We start from the raw sequence: 17,855 nt of genomic DNA, 5'->3' as shown, positions 1-17,855 counted from the left end.
AATCTTCCTCAATATAATAAATCTATGCTGAAGAAGTATGGATGTCACGTTTATTTAGTTGCTGCTGGATTCCCAGAGCCTAGCAGCTGGCCTGGTGCTTAGAAACCACACAGTAAATATTTGTAAAATGAAGAAATGAATGACACATATCATCGTTCTGCAGGCTACACCATATTGCCATTTATGGTTTTATTCACTTTATTATGGTGAATCATGCACAGAAAAGAAAAAGTTGTTTAGAATCTCACAGAAATTGATTTAAAATTCACAGTGCCTTATTTTATTCAAAAAAGTACAAATATTATTTTTCTTTTTAGAACTGATAGTTGCTGCTGTCTAAAAATGGGGGAAAAACTATTGTTTATCTCTTCATAAAGTTTACTTAAAAAATAAATATGGCAGGCCAGGAGTGGTGGCTCACGCCTGTAATCCCAGAACTTTGGGAGGCCAAGGCGGGCGGATCATGAGGTGGGGAGATCGGGACCCCACCTCTACTAAAAATACAAAATTAGCCAGGCGTGGTGGTGCACACCTGTAATCCCAGCTACTCGGAAGGCTGAGGTAGGAGAATCACTTGAACCCAGGAGTCGGAGGTTGCAGTGAGCCAAGATTGAGCCACTACACACCAGCCTGGCGACAAAGCGAGACTCCGTTTCAAAAACAAATAAAAACAGAAACAAAAAATAAATAAATATGGCAAATAATTCTGCTGATTATTCATTTTGTCTTGTATTATTTTAATTATTTAAAATTTATGTATTTTTATCTTTAATTTATTTTGCATAATGTTACCCTATTCATCATGTAATTTTGCCAAAATGTTTCCCAGTTTAAAAATCATTTTATTTGACCTTAGTCAAGTCTAAAATGTCATCTATTATGCAATTGGGAACTATTTAATTCTTTTTTCTTAACTCTTTTCTAACTCAATTTCCTAACACTTAAGCTTTATTTTAATCCAACTTCTATGTTAGAATTTTTATCATTTATTACTTTTTTTGTATTTGTTATTATTTTTAAAATTTTATTGTAGGACAGCATAAAAAGTATAGATAAATGAAGATCATAGATAAGAAGAGCCAGGCTTACACAAGAAATGTTATGCTCCTGTTCACCTATGATTAATTTGCCTATTAGCCCCACAAGTCCTTAGAACTAAACCCTCTTATACCAAAATTCATGTTGTTGAAAGTCACCAAATTGGATAGTCACTGAAACTGATGTTCTCTTTCAGCATGTCAGCCTGTCACTATCCATATAACCATCAAGGGTTTTCTGGGTCAGTGTTCAACTTTCCTATGCTAAACCACTGATTTCCAATATGAAGGAATTTGTAACCTCAACCCTACCACCTCCTCCTCTGTAATCTCTGCTTATGAGCTATGCCATATGTCAGTACCTTTGCACAAGGCAAGAAAGGGGAAACACCACCTAGTTAAATCCACTGTGCTTCTTCCATTGAAAACCCTTCTTGAGAAGTATTTTATTTAAGAAATATAAATTCTGAATGTTATTATTTGATTAAATCAGGCATTTAGGAAAGCCGCTTATTTGTGCAACGCTATCTTTCTCCTTTTCAGAAAAGCCCTCCTAAATTACATTTTCAAAACCTCTTTCAACCTTCACTAAAGGTCACGGAATACGTTTGTGATATTTGCTATTTCACCGACATGTAGAACTGTCACTGTGAACACTTCCCAGAACATTATTCAATGACCCCCAAACAATGCATTACATGAGATAACAACTGTCAGTTATGATATATCTGTTAACTCCTTAAGATGATTTCCTCTCCCCTTTGGCTGCTGGCAGTCTGCATGCTGGGATAAAGAAGAGAAAACTATCTTTTATTGGGAATCCATAATGTGTCCAGTGCTTTATCCATATAATCATATTTAATTTTCTTATTACACTTTTGGTAGGGTAGAGGGGAGGCAAAATCTTTACCTTTACCTGTTTAGGGTATCCAGCTGGGTCTGAGAGTTAGATTGACATAAGACAGATTAACAGGAGAAAAGCATACAAATTTATGTAATATAAGAGCCTTCATAAGGAAATGTTGACTCAAAGAAGTAGCAAAACCTGAATGCTTATATGCTGGAGAATCACAAGTATGAAAAAGTAACTAAAACAAATGAGACACTAAAGGAAGAGTAGAGTTATTTTTAACAAGGTCTGTTTGTACAGAATTCTCTAGTCCCATCTCTGGTGATAGAACATTTCTTTCCTCCTGGTATAAGGAGGGCAGCCCTTACATAGGTGTTACATCTGCTTTCAGGAAGAAAAAGGGGGGATGACAGTGTCCTTCTTGTGCCTGTTTTTCAAGTGCCTTTTACTGAAAACTCAAAACCAGCAATATGCCAACGTGGCCAATTTTGGGGTGACACATCCTGAACCCCATCAAGGGGTTATTATCCTCTAATTACTAATGAAGAAACTGAAACAGACATTAAGTGATTTTCCAAAATCACTTGGGCAAACAAGTGAAGGACTGGAACACTGGTCTACATCTGTCTGTCTGTCCACCCTCAAAAACACTGCTCAAAGTCAAAAAAACAAAAAAAACAAAAAAACTTTAAAGTCGGATTTTACTCTCAGACATGGAAAATATACCAATGATTACAGTTAACATATGTCTAGACTTCTAAAATCTTATTTTCTAATGTTTGCTCTCCAGGACTTTTTTTTTTTTTTTTTTTTTTTTTTTTGCTTTTTTGCTTTCTTTTGTTATTTTGCTTGTTATTGATATATTGGTGAAGTTAATAAAGCTTTGGATGTTGTCACAAGCAGCTCATGGACTTTACGGCAATCCTCTTAAACTTGCCTTTTCTAGAGCCCACTTATTCACAAATGTTCTCTTTTCATTTATACCTTCATAAAGTGTTTCACTGTTGATACTGTTGGTTGCTAATGGTCCAACCTACTTTGGAAAGAATGGCAGTATTAGAACATTTTAGTGCAGATGTTAGAGATTGTAAACATACAAATTGTTCACAACAGTCTCGTATAGCTCAAATTTGGCACTCAGACTTGTTACTAACATAAAAATGTGATTGAAATTTATTGACAGCCAGTTTACAAGAGGGATAAATGAGGAAGAAAGAGTAAAAGGGTACTCAAATAAATATATAAATGTGAGCAAATAATGCAATAGGCACAGAAATATGTGAAAATGTCAAGAAAACAATGGATTACACAAAAATTAGTATTGCTCTAAAGTATAAAGTCTTCTCAAAATAATCTTACTTTTCCAACTATTATGATGTCACATGTCTGTCCATTGGTTCAAATTTTGAGATTTTCCCTAGAGCAATAGCAATACTAAGTCATCATCATCCAAGGATACTACCCCTTGACCTTTGATATAACATGTTAGTCAGTGAATTATTTCAAGAATCCTTTGTTTTACAGACACCTGTTAGTCTTTGGCAATAGTTTTACAATAAACCGAAAAGTATCTCTTTTAAAGTTGAAAGAGTACTAAGTAGTTGAAGACAAATATGTTCTTGTGAATAAAATTTTGTCCATGTTCATAAACAAAAGGTCTACATTGGTTTCTCATAATCCATAAACACTACATAATTCGAAAAGACCTCTTTGAAAGTTGATGATCTTATTACAACAGGAAAAAGAATAACATTTTTGAGAAATTGGGAGTGGCATATATATTTCTAATGTGACTTTTGAGAGACAAGGTTTGAATATGGCCCAGGAACTTCAGAGGTACAGTCATCACAATGGCTGGCAGAAACAAAATATCATAGCTGTCTGAAGCTCCAAGGCTTGGGGTAACACCTGTGCCTGCAGGTGGCTCTATCTGAAAAGAACTGCACCACTTTCCTCTTCAACGGTGGGCACCATGTTCCACAGTGGGTCAGAGGTGACCAGGGTGCTTTCAAGTTTAGTTTTATAATTTTGAAGAACTGGATCGTGAGCACTGACAAGTTCCCAATTTAGCCTGTTAAAAACATAAAAGTGGTTGGCTTTCCCTCCTTTCACATAAACCTTCATTCACTAACTACAGCAGGAGATTTAATCTAGTGACCTTCTTTTGAAATCCAATTTAAATTAAATGATTGATTTTAAGACTTTGCCAGACATATACTGAGGTTTCAAAAAAAAAAAATTAATCTCTATAGTACTCTCAATGGAGATTAAATCAGGTTACAAAAAAAAAAAATTGTCACTAAAGAGTGATTTTTTTTCCCTGCTACCTTGTATACAAATTATTTATAGGAGTCTAGAAGACAGAACAGCACCAAATCTAAAGACACTGAAAGTATTTTGACACAATTGCACTTTTCAAGTACAAAATAGCAAACAAGGATGTGATGGATGTATTCCTGTACTGGGCAATGGCTAAGAAATTTCTGACTAAAATATAATATGAAAAGTCAGAACTCATCTGGTATAGTACATTCAGTTCAGTATTCCACATTTAAGAGGGATATAGACAAATTCAGGTTTGTTAATAAATAAGAATTCAAAACCAAGTAATGCAATAGGAAAAACAATTGGGGGAAAATGGAAATACACACTCTGGAAATAGAAGAAGCCCCAGGGTATAATACTCAAAGGCACACTATGTGGAAAAGTTATTGGATCTGCTTTGTGAGCTTCCATGGGTTACAAATTGGCAGACAGATTCTAAACCCAATATAAAAAAGAATTTTCTAATGGAGAGACCTGTCCAAATATGAAATGAGCTATCTTACAAGATCAGTTTCATCTTCTGAAGACATTCAAGGGAAAGGTGAGTTACGGATTCTAAAGAAAAGACTAAAGATTAAACTATAATATTGAGGTCCTTTCCAAGTCTAGAGTCTGAATTTTTTAGGATGAGAATTGTCTATAATTAGACAGCTCTCAAATTGATAAAGAGGGCATGTCAAAGTAAAATACTAGTATATAATGAATAGCATTAGTTAGTAGAAGAAATAACTGTAACTAAGACATAGTTTACAAATGCTTTTTTGATGAAGAGTCAGGGAATATCCAAACATAAGCAACATGACAAGTTTTTGAATTGTGAAAAACAGGAAATATTGAAGAAACACAAGAAAAACCTCAAGAGAGATCATATTGGGAAAAAAAAGTATTTTTAACATCATGCCTAGTAAAAGTAAATACTATTACTAATCTCACTAATATGCATTAATCAGTACTAATTTAGCAGTGGTGGGAAGAAACAAACACTAGTTTAAGAATGCAAAATTTCTAATTATAGGAATATTAGAATGTATAAGACATTTACTTTATCAAGATTACGTATCTACTAAGATCATGCCACTCTTATAGTATTAAATCCATGCTTGTTTAAAAAGAAAAGAAAAAAAAAACCTTAAAGAAGCACTCTGGTTCCTCATATTGCCTCTTTCTGCTGGCTTTATTCTGTGTTTGACTTGAACGTTTCATCACATCCTTTCCAGATTTCCATTTGATTTCGGTGGACTTTGAAGATACATCACCACTCTCATTGGGATGAAATTCTTTGGGAAGAATTTTATTTTCAAAGTAAGGATTTTCATCAAAATAAAAATCTATTCTGTAACCTGTTTCAGTATCTTCAAATTCTGTCACTTCAACTCTGGTCAAATAATGTAGTGCCTCTTTGTCCTCCTCCCCAAGCAGTGCGAACACTTGGCGGATGGTTGACAAATGTTGTTACCCCCAAATTTGGGATTTTGGCGATCAATTCTGACCTCTTCTGAAAAAGTGGATAGTGGAGTTTGTTACATTTCTATTCTACTTCCAAAATCTCCTCACTGGCTTGTTCATTAAGTCTCTTTCATTTTGTACTTCATCAATGTGTTCAATTGCTTCTTGCTGGGTTTTTTTGTCCCTTCGTCAGCAAGCCTGCAGAAGCACATGTCTCCTTCGGTCCCGCAGCAGGAGGTGGTCCAGAGAGCTTCTTTACCTGATTTACTGACCATTCTGATGCACATAGTGTGGGTGAGTTAGGATAGTTCATCAAAGATGGTATCTGGCCAAACCCATTACAGTACTACTTGGTTCCTGATATGGATGATGAAGAAGGAGAAGGAGAAAAAGATGATGATGATGATGATGACGATGGTGATGCAAAGGAGGAAGGATTAGAAGATATTGATGAAGTAGGGGATGAGCATAAAGGTGAAGAAGATGAAGATGATGAAAGGGAAGAAGGAGAGAAGGATGAAGGAGAAGATGACTAATGGAACACTGATGGATTCCAACCTTCCTATTTTAAAATGTTCTCCAGTCCCTGGGAGCAAGCTGCAGTCTTATTTTTCTCTCTCAATCTCTCTTTTTTTTTTTTTTTCCCTTGTCCTCAGTCACCCTGTTCTTGAGGACTCTTTTCTCTACACCATGTTTCTCAACTTATTTTGGGGAAAATACCTTGAGCGAAATACAATGGGAAGAGTCTCTACCCTTTTCTGTTCAAAATTCATTTTTATCCCTTCCTGTCTGAACAAAAACTGTATGGAATCAACACCACCAAGCTCTGTGGGAAAAAAGAAAAAACCTGCTCCCTTCACACTACTGGAAGCTGGAGGGTGCTAAGCCCCTGGGTAGTAGTGCATAGAATTCTAGCTTTTGTCCTCCTTTCTCTGTATATTGCAATCAGAGACTACACTGTGTTTCTATGTGAATATGGACAGTTAGCATATACCAATATGTATCTGTCTACTTTCTCTTGTTTAAAAAAAGAAAAAAAAAACTTGAAAAATGGGTTTCTAGAAGGTCAGCAAGGGGTGAGTTTGAGATGTCTCGGTGGGTTAAGTGGGCATTTTGACAATATGGCTTCTCCTTTGGCATGTTTAATTGTGATATCTGACAGACATCCTTGTAGTTTAAGATGACACTTTTAAAATAAATTCTCTCCTAATGATGACTTGAGCCCTGCCACTCAATGGGAGAATGAGCAGAACCTGTAGGATCTTATTTGGTATTGACATTCTCTATTGTAATTTTCTTCTTGTTTATTTTTAAATTTTCTCTTTGTTTCACTGGAAAGGAAAGATGGTGCTCAGTTTTAAACATTGAAAGTGTACAAGTTGCTTTGTTAGAATAAAACTAAATGTGTACACACACACACACACAAAACCCTTAAAACTACTGATTGCATTCACAAACTCTGGAACAAAATCTGAGTTACCGTTTTTGTTTTTTTAGAGTTAGGGTCTGGCTCTGTTGTCCAGTGGTGTAATCATGGCTCACTGCAGCCTGAAACTCCTGGGCTCAAGTGATCCTCCTGCCTCAGCCTCCCAAGTAGTTGGGACTACAGGTGCACACCACCACTCTTGGTTCACAATTACTTTTAAAGCATCGATCTCATCTAATATTATTAGATCAACAATTTTTAAAATTCTTTCTCTATAAATTTAGTGTGTGTCCCCTATAGCTCAATCTAATCTAAGGGGGAAAAAAAACCCTATCATAATTTCTGAACTGTGAAATTGAAGATTAGTTCTGAATCAAAATATTCTTAATTGGCATTGATGTTCTAAGTGATTGCATAAGCAGCAGATGTCCCTGGTTTGACTAAATTAAAATACAAGTTGCTTTTTAAGAATCTATTTGAGGCCAGACATGGTGGCTCATGCCTGCAATCCCAACACTGTGGGAGGCCAAGGCGGGGCCTGGGGTGGGGAGTATTGCTTGAGCCCAGGAATTCGAGACTTCTTTTCTACAAAAAAATGAGGAAAATCGGCGCCATGGCTCACGCCCATAATCCCAGCACTTTGGGAGGCCGAGGCGGGCAGATCACAAGGTCAAGAGATCCAGACCAGCCTGGCCAACATGGTGAAAACCCTTCTCTACTAAAGATACAAAAAATTAGCCAGGCATGGTGGCGCATGCCTGTAATCCCAGCTACTTGGGGGGCTGAGGCAGGAGAATCGCTTGAACCAAGGAGGTGGAGGTTGCAGTGAGCCAAGATCGCACCATTGCACTCCGGCCTGGAAGACAGGGTAACGTTCCATCTCAATAAATTAATAAATAAGGAAAATTAGCTAGGTGTGATGGCATGTGCCTGTGTTCCTGCTACTTGGGAGTCTGAGGTGGGAGAACCATTTGAGCCCAGGGCCCAGGAGCTCAAGGCTACAGTGAGCTGTACTCCAGTACAGGTTACAGAATGAGATTTTTTTCTCAAAAAAAAAAAAAAAAAAGTTTTTGTTTTAAAAATACTCTATTTGAAAACGTATTAGCTATGTCAATAGGTTTTTGAAAACGAAGACTACTGCCAAATGCTGTCAAGAGGGAATACTTAAATCATTATTAACCTTGGGTATATTTTCTTCCATCTGCTTTAGAATTTGTATGCCAAACCTAAATTCTTAACCTTTTGATCTTGAGAAAGCTGTAGATGTATATGCAGTTATGAGAAATGATACAGAGGGGTACTGTGTTCACTTTACCCATTTTCCCTAAATAACATCTGGAAAACTATGGTACAATACCACAGCCAGGATATTGGCACCAATACAGCCAAGATACAGAACAATTGTATCACTAGAAGGAATCCTCTTCTTGTCCTTAAGCACTCCTGTTTTCTCACCACTACCCTTAACCCTGGAAAACACTAATTTTTTCTCTATTTCTTTGTCACTACAAGAATGATATACAAATGGGATTAAACAAAATGGAATATGTCCCTTTGGGGACGAGCTTTTGCTACTCCACATAATCCTCTGGAGATTCATTCAAGCTGTGTGTCTACTCATTTTTATTGCTGAGTAGCACTCCATGATATGGATGTACTACACTCTGTTTAATACACTGAAGAACAAGTGGGTTGTTTTCAGGTACTGGCTATGATGAATAAAGTTGCAATGAACATTTAAGTGTATGTTTTTGTGTGAAAAAAGTTTTAATTTATTTGGAATACATACTCAGCAGTGCAACTGCTTGCTGGCATGCACGACAGTTGCATATGTAGTTTTACAAGAAACTACTACACTGTTTTGCAGAGTGAGTATAGTATTTTACACGCACGCCAAGAATGATCCAGTCTTCTTGAATCCTCCCCCAGCATTTGGTGTAGTTACTATTTTAAGTTTAGCAGTCTGATAGATACGTAGTGATATCTCATTGTAGTCGTAATATCCATTTCCCTAATGATGTCGAATATATTTCCATCTGCTTATTGGCCATCTATCTATATATTCCGTTTACTCACCATTTTATGATTATTTTAACTGTGGCGTTTTGACACATTTATATATTGTGGATTTGAGACCTCTTTGGGTACGCGCTTTGCAAACATTTTCTCTGAGTTTGTGCTTCTTGTCATTTCATCACCTTAACAATAACTTTAATCACAATCTTGAAGTAGTCCAATTTATCAATTTTTCCTTGTATTGACAGTATTCTTATGTCAAGTCTAAGAACTCTTTGACTAATCCTACGGCTGAAGATTTTCTCCAGTTTTATTTTTCTAAAATTTTTCCAATTTCACATTTTACGTGTTAATCCATAATCTATTTTAGTAAACTTTTGCATAAGGTAAAAAATTTAGGTTGAAGCTTATTTCTATGGATGTCCAACAGGTCTGGTATCATTTGTTGAAAAGTCTATCATTCCTCCACTGAAATGCTTTCGTACTTTTGTCAAAAATTAGTCATGGACATTTGTGTATGTCTATTTCTGGGTTGTCTATTCTGTTCCATCAATTTGTCTATCCTTTCACTGATACCATACAGTCTTGATTACTGTAACTATATGAGACTAAAAATTGGGGAGACTGATTCCTCCCACTTTATTCCACTTACACGAGATTGTTTTAAGTGGTCTAATGTCTGTCTTACCATACAATTTTGAAATAATCTCTATGGCTACATCTATAAAAATGTCTTTCAAGATTTTGATAGGAATTGTCTTAAACAGCTTTTGATTTGGAGAAAAATGACATCTTTATTACTTTGAGTTGTCCAATCTATGAACACAATATGCATCTCCATTTACTTAAAATTTTCTCGTTTCATTAGTGTTTTATAGTTTTCATTATACATTCCCGTACATATTTTATTGGATTTACATCTTACTACTTCTTTTAAGACAGAAAAAACATGAAGAGAGGGATGCAGGAAGGGAAAGAGAGAAGGAGGGAGAGAACAAGTGTTTATAAATAGTATATTTTTTAATTTTAATAACCACTTGTTAATTACTAGTATATAGAAATACAATTCAATTGCTTTTTAAATAGTTTTCTGGTGTACTGCAACCTTGCTCATCTCATTTATTAAATTCTAGAGGGGTTTTGTTTAGATTCCTTGGTCTTTTCTATATTCTCTATATACAATCATGTCAACTAAAAAGAGAAAGTTTTATTCATCCATTTTGATCTCTATGTCTTATTTCCTTTTCTTTTTATTTATTTTTGGCTTTATTTCATTAGCCAGAATTCCCAGCACTGTGTTAAATAAGAATGGTGATAGTGCACATCTTTGTCTTGTTCCCAAAGTTAGAAAGAATTTAGACTTTAGCCACTAAGTATATTGTTACATTTCAGTTTTTAATAGATCTTCTTTATTAAGACTTGATAGTTCCTTGCTGTTCCTATTACCCTGAATCATTTTATTTCAAATGGGTGTTTAATTTGGCAAAATACTTTCTTTTTTCTTTCTTTTTTTTTTTTGAGACGGAGTCTGGCTCTGTGGCCCAGGCTGGAGTGAGCGGCGCCATCTTGGCTCCCTGCAAGCTCCGCCCCCCGGGTTCCCGCCATTCTCCTGCCTCAGCCTCCCGAGTAGCTGGGACCACAGAAGCCGCCACCACGCCCGGCTAGTTTTTTGTATTTTTAGTAGAGACGGGGTTTCACCATGTTAGCCAGGACGGTCTTGATCTCCTGACCTCGGGATCCGCCCGCATCGGCCTCCCAAAGTGCTGGGATTACAGGCGCGAGCCACCGAGCCCAGCCTAATTTGGCAAAATACTTTCTCTGCATCAACTATTATGATAATTTTTTTCTTCTTTAACTTATTACTATGTTGGGATTTTAAATACAAAACAAGCTTAACATTTCTAGAATAAACCTTACTTGTTTATAGTATATAATTTTTATATATTGCTGAATTGTATTTGAAATATCTTAAGAATTTTGCCTCTAATTCATGAGGAATATTGACCTGTAGTTATCTTATTACTTCCTTTATCTAGTTCTAATATTAGGGCAATACTGGCTTCATGAATTGGGTAGTGTTCCTTCTTTTTCTCTTTTCTGGAAGAAACTGTATTAAATTAGTGTGAATTCTTCTTCAAATGTTTCAGAAAATTGTCCATTGAAAATACTTGTACATGTAGGTTTTCCTATGCTACATGCTTTTAAATTACAAATTAAATTTTATTAATAGTTACAGGGTAATTATAATATTTCAGATTCGGTGAGTTGTGGTAGTGTTTTTTAAGAAATAGATCCATTTCATCTAAATTACCAAATGTACGTATGTAGAGTTATTCCTAGTATTCTTTTACTATTATTTTGATGTCTGCACAGTGACATAAGTTAACAATTAAAGAGAAGGAAACTTTATTGTATTTAGCCATATTTTTACTCTTTTCATTTTTCCTTTTCTATTTCATGGAATTTCAATTAACCATTCTAGGATAAGTGTGCTGGAAATAATTTATTTTAGTTTTCGTTCATCTTAGAATGTCTTAATTTGCCCATCATTCTAGAATATCTTTACTGTTTTCTAATTAATAAACTTGTAAGAAATATCTTAATGCACAAAGTATTTTTAACTTATAGTAGGCCTACAGCCTTAGAATAAATTACCTTATATTTAATAATTCAATGATCACGCTCTAGGACTTATTAACATAAGTACTCTCAAACTGTTTTCCAAAAAGCTTGCAGATAATTAGACACCATGAAAAAAAACTAAAGATGTGATCCCTAGTTGACCTCAGAAAACTCAACTCCACACTCCATGATTCTACATGATTCCATTGAAGAGGATCATTTATCATGTTAATTTTTAGGCAGGACAAAGAGGAATCAACTTTGAATGGCAGTGAGAAGTTTCTTTCGCCTTTGACATTCTAAATCAGGACCTGTTTCCTCACATTCCAGTTCACTTTGGCATTTTTGCTTCACTTTTCTCTCACAGATCAGAAATTTCATTGAGGATGCATATCCTATCCTGAATCTCCCTTTGTATTAAGAGGTTAGAAATGAATTTAGACCACCTCTCATATTACACATGTAGAGTAAGTCCTTGAAAAAGGAGAATTACTTAGTTACTTGCATACTTACTTGAAAAATTAAGAGTAGAGCTAAAGGTATTGATGTTCCTTTACCGATATTTGCTCTTCATAAATCTACTCATCAGTCATTTTCTCAGCCTGAAAAACTGCTACACACCCAGAAAAGACACTGTACCTAATATACTTTTGGAAATCTCTGAACTTATATATATGAGATTCTTTTTTAAAAATGACTCTAAATTATATCAAAATAATGCAAACATGTAGAAAATTACTATATAATTTTATCATCTATTGCAAGGAACATGTAATTTTCATTCATTTATTTTTTAAAAGGAATCTCTGGTAAAATCATCACTAATATTGATATATTTAGCATTTGTCTCTGCCCTATAAAAAGAAGAATAACAACGATATTTTGCAGACCCTCAGCATCATGGCTAAACTGTGCATGTAGTATCCGTTCTATAAAAAAAATTGTCCTTCATATTATCCAAGTCTTTATGAACTTGATCCAAGTTTATCTTGCAAATATATCTACACATACATATATGTTAAGATAATCTATGATTTTCTCACCTAGATGGAACGAAATGGTTTTATGGTCTTCTGCTATATTTGTCCATGTTGAAATTAGAATAAAAAGAAACATTTCACATATATTAAGGGTACAACTATAGGTTATCATGCTAATTTTTTTAAACTGACAATTAGATTATTTATTTCATTTGAGTGTATATGTCTACATTTGCATTTTAATATAAATTGTTTATTGATTCCATTAATCAAGAGAAAATAAAATGGGAGGTTGGAAATTATTTAACACAACACATCATTTCATGGGGGCTCATTAAAATAGAGGCTCAAATTATGACTATGTGGGATGGAAGAAAATTATAAAGCAAATAATTATGTATATAATTGTTTTAAAATTATCCTCTAGGTTGGAGACATTCACATTCAAAAATTCTTTAGGGACTTAATTAAAATAGAAAGAATTATCACTTTTCAAAAATATGACCAAGAGATTTAATTTTGGCTTTTCACATTTATTTTGACATTTTAAAATGCATTTTAATGTGAGGAAAGAAAACACCATTTTACATTTGAAATGAAGTTTTTCTTTTTACTTTTTTGTAGATCTCTTAGAGTAAAACTTTTCATAATAAGTTAAAAAGTGTAGCATTAAAATGTCATCACCATTAAAAAATATATAAATTTATAAGCTAAAATATCTCCATGCTTTAAAAAAATTTACTTTGCAAATTAGTTAATATATTAAAAAATAAATCATAATTTTTATTTAAAAATATTGCTTTCATAAATTGCTCAGGAAAGTAAATTAAATCAATGATATAAAACATAGCAATTTAAAAGGCTGTCATATATGATAGCATGAGACGACTGAATTATTTTTGACATGGAAATAATTTTTTTTGTTTTTTGAGACAGAGTCTCACACTGTTGTCCAGGCTGGAGTGCAGTGGTGTGATCTCTGCTCACTGCACCCTCCACCTTCTGGGTTCAAGCGATTCTCCTGCCTCAACCTCCTGAGTAGTTGGGATTACAGGCACCTGCCACCATGCCGGGCCATTTTTTAAAATATTTTTAATAGAGACAGGGTTTCACTCTGTTGGCCAGACTGGTCTTGAACTCCTGACCTCGTGACCCACCCACCTCGGCCTCCCAAGACATGGAAATAATTTTTAATAACAAAAGCCAAAATTAATGACAGACCATCTTGTTTTAATATATGAAATTTAAAGAGCACTTGTATAAATACTTTTATTTTAGAAATAATTCGAATAGTTAACAAGCATTTATTTGAGAGCAAGCATATGCTATGGAAATAAAGCCAAAAGGCAAGTCACTGAAATGACATGTGGTCCAGCAAAAAGACTAAAATGGGGAGGATTTTTTTGGGAAGTGTACTTTATACAGTATTAGATTTAAGTAGATTATACTTAAACAGTATTTAAATAAAAAGGGGAAGTCCTGACTGAGTTGTAATGAGGTGGCAGGGATGAATGTCAACCAGGCAGGAATGAGGATGAGGACAGGAGATCTTCCATGAAAGTTTCTTATAAGATAAGAAAGATACCTGGTCTTAAAATATAAGATAGTCCATAAAGCAAAGTAGAGGAGGGAGTGCATTCCAAATGAAAGGAAATGTCATGTGTAAAGTCACAGAGACTCAGTATATGAGAGGACAGCAACACCTAGGAACTCTGCAGGAAGACGCCATCAGCAAGAAGGACCTCACAGAGGTGGGCCCCTGAAAAGACTGAATGTTTTACATTTGTGAGTCACATGTCCAATTTGCATTTAAGAAAGCTTACTCTGGTAACACTTTGGAGAATACATTTGGTGATGGATTGAGTGTATTCGAATCAATTGTCTCTCAAGGTTGCCTTATAATTATACCTCCTGCTGTGGCTTATTATTTAATACTATAATTTAATAGATTCGACCTAGAAAATCGTGGAACTTTTTATTGTCGTTACCATTTCGAAAAAGTTAAGTATATGAAAATGTAAGGAAATGGCAAAACACCACTGTCATTCAAACATTTTTTAGGGGATCTTAAGAGACTGCCCTCCTCTCGCTTTCAAAGAGCCCTGGGTGTGACTTAAGGGAAGTCACAGCATGCTTTGGTCTCCTTATAAGGCTGCTCCATAAGCCAAAATATTCAGCATCTCATCCAACAATTCCTCAGCCCCCAACAGAAAATTACTCCTAACCACATCTTTTGCACTTACTATCCTTCTTCGGCTGTCCTGTACATGCTTATCCAAATTAGAATTCTCATGGTCTACTACCCTAATCATTCCTTTAGATCACTCTCCTAGTCCTAGCATAATTCCACCCTTAGTTAAATTTGATCACTAAGGAATCCTATCACATTGCCTTAGTGAACTACTCTCCCACTCTTGCAGTGGACAATACCATACTTCCTCTCACCTGGAATTTCCAATACCTCTCCCTCCTTCACTTTCACTGGATGACCTTGCCTTTTATTTAAATGAGAAAATGGAAGCAATTAAAAAACATCAACACCCAATCATATCTACCTCTTTCCCTTCATAAAACCAATGTATTTCACCTACTTTTTTATTATATCAGATAAATTACCCCTGCATTTTTCTAGGAACCCTCTCTATCAGCTCAATCCCATCAGCTGAACTATCACCTACCTTAAAAGAAACTTTTTGACTTTTGACCTCCATTCCAGTTAACAAACCCACTTTTCTACTGCTTTTTAAAGAATATCCTCTCTCTATACATAAAACTTTTCCACACGTTCTGCCTTCACTTTCTTACTTTCCATTTTCTTCTTAACCCATCTGAATCAGAATTTCAGCCCAACCATTCCAACAAAACCATTTTGAGTCCAAATAAATGACCATCATGCTAAATCAATGGTCAATTCTCAATCCTCATCTAAATTAAACTCTGCAAATGCAGTTGGCATTTTGAGCACTAACTCCTTCCAAAACATGCTCATTTAAATAGGTCCTCCCATTTCACCTGCATATCCTTCTTTATCTTCTTAGCTCCCAGCTTCTGATTTTCTTCCTGGCCTCTTTATATTAGAGTAACTTGGGGCTCAGCAGCTCAACCACACCTTTCTTCACACACACTCTTCAGATGATCTGATACAAGCTCATTGCTTTGAGTGCCTTTTAAAAACAGATGATTTCTGACTCAAATTGCCAGTCCGAACTGCTCCACTAAATTCCAAGCTTATATTATCATTATTATTATTATTATTATTATTTATTTATTTATTTGTTTTGAGACGGAGTCTCGCTCTGTCGCCCAGGCTGGAGTGAGTGGCGCGATCTCAGCTCACTGCAAGCTCCTCCTCCCGGGTTCACGCCATTCTCCCGCCTCAGCCTCCCGAGTAGCTGGGACCACAGGCCCCGCCACCGCGCCCATCTAATTTTTTGTATTTTTAGTAGAGACGGGGTTTCACCGTGTTAGTCAGGACAGTCTTGATCTCCTGACCTCGTGATCCGCCCGTCTCTGCCTCCCAAAGTGCTGGGATTACAGGCGTGAGCCACTACGCCCGGCTAATTCCAGGCTTATATTTTTAAGTGCCTACTCAATATCTCCACTTATATAGCAAACATGCATCTCACACTTGTGATATCCAAAACTAACCTCTTGATTTTCCCCCAAATCCTTCTCCTCCCAGTTCCCCATGGATCTGTGAATGGCTACAGTGTGCCTTATGCCAGAAGTTCCATTTTCAGAGGCCTATTTACCTCTTGGTCAAAAACTTAAGAGTTAATTCCCCTCATATACAACCAATCACTCAGCAAGTTTTGTTTTGTTTTGTTTTTGTTTGTTTTTGTTTTTATCAGTTATACTTTAAACATGCACTCCATGTTTAATTTAATTAATTATTAAAGCCCCTGATGTTACTGCACTGATCTAAGACAGCTTCTCACTGGACTTTCGCAACACAAACATCTTAAATCTGCCCACCAGTTGTACATCTGCCCAACATCGCTCTTCCTTCTAGAATAAAAAAAAAAAAAAAAAAGATCTTTTTCAGTAATGTCATACCATTTCCCTGATCCAAATCTTTAAAAAGCTGTTAAAACAGCTCCCGATCAAACACAGAATAAACTGAATAAAACAGAAGAAAATCGTATCTCCTTACAAGGGCCTACAAGGTTTTATATGATCTGACAACTGCCAAATTCTCTGGAGTCTCCAGAAATTTTCCCTCACTTACCAATCTATATCTCCCTGGCCTTCCTTTCAACACACCCACCCCCATTCCCCCTGCGGGGACTTCACAATTGCTTTTCTGCTCACTGTTGGCTTATTCTCAGAATATGATATTGTACGTCACTTCATTCAGGTCTCTGCTTAAATATCACCTTTTCAGAGTGCTTATCTTGACCACACACCAATAGAAGCCACTTTACAACACAACACTGAATCTTTCTGGCGGGTTGCCTTTTTCTTCATAGTACTTGCTGCTACCTGGAAATGCACTTTGCATTGTCAGTCTTCCTCACCAAAGTATAGGGCTCTGAGGCTTGGTGTCTCATCTGTTTTCTTCACTGCTTCATTCCCAGGGTTCAGGAAGGTTGGGTATCCAGTAGGTCCTCAAACTTTTGTTAAATTAGCTAATTTAGCATCTGTCATATGCCAGACATTATTATTATTATTATTTGAGACAGGGTTTCACTCTGTCACCAAGGCTGGAGTATAGTGGCACGACCATGGCTCACTGACACCTCCTGGCCTCACTGCAGCCTCCAGGTTGCCTGGGCTCAGGCGATCTTCCTGCCTCAGCCTCCTGAGTAGCTGGGACTTCAGGTAAGAGCCATCATACCTGGCTATTTAATTTTCATTTTCTTTTATAAAGATGGGGTCTCACTAAGTTGCCCAGGCTGCTCTTGAACTCCTGACCTCAAGCAATCTTCCTGTTTTGACCTCCCGAAGTACGAAAATTATAAGCATGAGCCACAGTGCCTGACCCAGACTTATTTTTAATATAGGATCTGTATTGGTCCCTTTTCATACTGCTATAAAGAACTACCTGAGGCTGGGTAATTTATAAAGGAAGAAGGTTTAATTGACTCACAGTTACACATGGCTGGGGAGGCCTCAGGAAACTTACAATCATGGCAGAAGGTGAAGAGGAAGCA

General features: G+C 36.0%; 1 protein-coding gene and 1 pseudogene across 4 annotated transcripts in view; both read right to left on the bottom strand.

Moving 5' to 3' along the window:
• The window catches only part of GBE1 (1,4-alpha-glucan branching enzyme 1), a 263,149-nt gene that overhangs the window by 114,956 nt on the left and 130,338 nt on the right, over positions 1-17,855 (bottom strand).
• Positions 5,186-6,095, bottom strand: LOC144339553 (protein SET-like; annotated as a pseudogene).

The sequence above is a fragment of the Macaca mulatta genome, chromosome 2, assembly GCF_049350105.2.
Source record: "Macaca mulatta isolate MMU2019108-1 chromosome 2, T2T-MMU8v2.0, whole genome shotgun sequence".
NCBI classification, from domain to species: Eukaryota; Metazoa; Chordata; class Mammalia; order Primates; family Cercopithecidae; genus Macaca; species Macaca mulatta.
Note: the sequence above shows the minus strand (reverse complement) of the source record. Positions and strands in the feature narration are given on the sequence as shown.